This window comes from Molossus molossus, unplaced genomic scaffold (assembly GCF_014108415.1).
Source record: "Molossus molossus isolate mMolMol1 unplaced genomic scaffold, mMolMol1.p scaffold_m16_p_10, whole genome shotgun sequence".
NCBI classification, from domain to species: Eukaryota; Metazoa; Chordata; class Mammalia; order Chiroptera; family Molossidae; genus Molossus; species Molossus molossus.
In genome coordinates, this window is record NW_023425345.1 from 71428087 (window position 1) to 71431772 (window position 3686).

Consider the following 3686-nt stretch of genomic DNA (forward strand, 5'->3'; position numbering starts at 1 on the left):
TTTTCTTGGTAAAGTAAAGAGTGGGAATATGTCACCTAAAACCCAAGCAACTGGCTTCCCTTGGCAGCAAAGTCAATCTCTATTCATAGAATGGGCATGTTCCCGAGCCTTAGCAATTTGTTTCCTATATTCTCAGAACGCATATCAGCTCAGCGAGTCTCCATTCATGTGCTTGACATATCTCAATGTTATATTGCAAAATAAAACATTCTTTCTCTCCAAGTACACCGAGTTTTCAGATGGGAATTCTCCCACTACAAGCATATTGGTCAAATGTAGCTGCTGTGCCCACAGACCCTGGTTTCCATGTGCACTATACATCTCACAACAATGGAACATGTAGCCTCCTCATAGTGGTAATATGCCCCTTGCTAAAGAATTCACAGAGCAGAAATAACTGAGAGCTAACAGATAGTTTCGAATATTTCTGTCATTATGTACATTTTCTAGGGTTATCTATGGGAAATTCCAGATGGGCTATTTTTAGTTTTGTTTGTAAAACTTCAGTTTAATAAAAATAATAATACTCATATTATCTGTACCTGACAAAAAATGAAAAATATTTCAAATGAAAACATTCTTACTAAGTATATGGTGAAATATGTCATTGCAAACTTAACATCACAATATTTCCAATGAAATAACAAAAAAAGAAATACAACAAAAACATCCAAAACATTTTTATCCATTTTCACATATTATAATTTCTTTTACTTTTAAATATTAAATGTAAAAACCACTGTCTATCTTACATACATTTTGGGAGATTTATTTCAATTATCGAGTTAATTCTTATATATTGTTTCAGATGAGACATAATTTTTCTACACTTCTTGTATTTTTAGATTTCTTTTTAGATTAATTGTTAAAATATTGTGACATCTTGATTGTATAAAAATATTAAGATACAATTACTGATTTTTATTGTAAGCAGAAAGATTTTTCTCCTACCGGAGCTTCAGTTTCTTCATGGGTACATGAGATATTTTAAATAAAGTATACTTAAGGTAATTTCCTGTTCCTACAGAATCAATGATTAATTTACATTACAAGGGAAAAAAGAAGTGAGAGTTTTCTGTGAAACTCCCTTGATCTTACCTCTGAGAAACACTGTTACTAACTGATAGAGATAGTCTCCAATGATGGCCCTTCCCATGGACCACTCCTTCCTGTGAACTTCTCTTAATCAGTAGAATGTGGTAGGAGTGATGAAGTGTGACTCCCAATGCTAGATCAGAAGAAACCAAGATTTCTACCTGGGTCTACTAGAGCACTTGCTCTGGAGAAGCCAACAGCCATATAGGTAATTCAACTACAGTGAGGTCACCATGCTGTGAGGAGGTCCAAGCTTGTCATGTTGAGAAGCTACACAGAAAGCAAAAAACCCCCAATTCATCCCCATATCAGCTGAGGACCAGCCTTGTGAGTAAAGGATCCATCCCAGATATCCGTCCTAATTGGGCCTTCTAGATCATGCTTGCTGCAGCAGCAATCTTTCACAACTATATAAAAGATATGAACCAAATCAACACACTGTGAGAGATACTAAATTGTTGTAAGCAACTAAGATTTGGGGGTGATTTGTTACATAGCAGTAGATAAACAATGCTACCTAATTACTTTTGAATCTATATTCTCCATTAAAGTCTTCATCAATCATGTTAATACAGTTTTCCTCTCATATATTGCTCTTCCTTTTATTTTATTTGTCCACTAATGATATGCCACACAAAAAGGCCTGTTGGGTAGTAAATACCTTGTACAAAGATATCAAAAGGTCTGGCTTCTGATCTCCATTTGCATAGTAGTTAACTTTCTTATTACTTTAAGCAAGTCATTGCATACTTTTTCTGAACCTCACTGTATATAGTTCATATAATTATTACAGAATTTATTGCATTGAAGTACTTAGTAATTCCAATAAACAACAATAAAAGTGGGACTGATAAATTATAGATTCCATTGTGAAGGATAGTTTTCCACAATAGAAAATTTTAAAGTTCTCTGTTCCATCCCAGATATTTTTAAAGACCTACTTGATATCCATAGGCTCATATTTATATCAGCCATTTCTTCACTTTAAAGAAATAGTAAGAAAGAGAGGTCAAGTCCCATCAGGCCTCAGGAGCCACCTCCCCCTCTCTTCCTTGGTGCTACCTACGGAGTTGGCAGCAATCTTCTACTCAGCACCATGGCTGCCCTCAGACCCCTCGTGAAACCCAAGATTGTCAAAAAGAAGACCAAGAAGTTCATCCAGCACCAGTCAGACTGATAATGTCAAAATTAAGCAGAACTGGCATAGAGGTATTGAAAATAAGATGCACAGAAGATTCAAGGGCCAGGTCTTGATGCCAAACATTGGTTATGGGAACAACAAGAAAACAAAATACATGCTGCCCAGTGGCTTCCGTAAGTTTTGTGACGTTCACAACCTCAAGGAGCTTGAAGTGCTGCTGATGTGCAACAAATCTTACTGTGCTGAGATTGCTCACAATGTCTCCTCAAAGAGCCGCAAAGCCATTGTGGAAAGAGCAGCCCAGCTGGCCATCAGAGTCACCAATCCCAATGCCAGGCTGCGCAGAGAAGAAAATGAATAGACAGATTGTATACACATTGTATTCATGTTAATAAAACCATAAAATTCTGCCAAAAAAAAAAATAGTAAGAAAAAAAATGACCTTATGTTTATCTCAAATGTTAATGTCACATTTAATTACATAGATAAGAAATTGTATCTGATTCTATGTTTATATTAAAAATTCTTATCTAAGTAATGGTGATAAGAAAAATCGCATGTTTTTCCATTTACTATATTGTGCACATTTAATTAAGACCAACTTTTCTGAGTCCTGTCCTCTCTTGCTTACTACTCTGGAAATAGAGGAAAGGTCAGAAGTCTGTGAAGGACAGTCAGTTTGATGTGTAGAGAGAATGGATAATTGCAATATTTACAAATAAATGAGCAAAAATAGTGCCCAGAAGAGGGACATTGCTGGTTGCTGAAGCTAAAAAAAGTGCCTGGTGTATCTCCCTGGGCCTTGATGCCTAGAGTTTTAAGACTCTCCTTGCTGGGTCATCAATTTCTTGAGGAAATAATAAAAGCATCTGGACCCCACAATATGAACTACTTTGTTATGATGATGCAAGTGTGAGTTCAAATTTTGAGTGGCATTATTGATGGATGGGTTTTAGTGCTGGTGAAGTGGACCAGCTGATCACATCTGTGAAGACTCATGAAATCCAGAAGCATGACCTCAGAGAAGGGTTGAGGTTCCTTTGAGGCATAGCCCTTCTTAGCAGCATAGGATCTCCAATAATGCTGACTGCTGCTGACCACTCCTAAAAACAATGTTTTCTTGACTCAGACTAGAATAGCACATTACTACCAACTGCAGTGACAAATATTTCCCCTTTTTCCCCATTAGAGTGTACAATCTGCTATAAAGAAGACTGTAGTAGTGCACTTTTTGCTTCCTGCTCTGGACTGAGGAATAGATGGAAGTGGAAATGCATAACAGTGTCTGTTCAACTTTGGTGGCCTTGTCACCAATCACCACCAAAAATAAAAAAACCCAAAACATTTTACTAGCTAGTTGGATAACTTTTCTACCATCCTCAGAATATAAGAACTCAAGGGATTAGCCTTTCTAGGTGGGATTCCTGCCAGTACTGTGTTCCGACATCAT

At 36.7% G+C, this 3686-nt stretch overlaps 1 pseudogene; it reads left to right on the forward strand.

Moving 5' to 3' along the window:
* Positions 1-2191: 2191 nt before the first annotated feature.
* LOC118624411 lies at positions 2192-2597 on the forward strand (annotated as a pseudogene).
* Positions 2598-3686: the final 1089 nt, after the last annotated feature.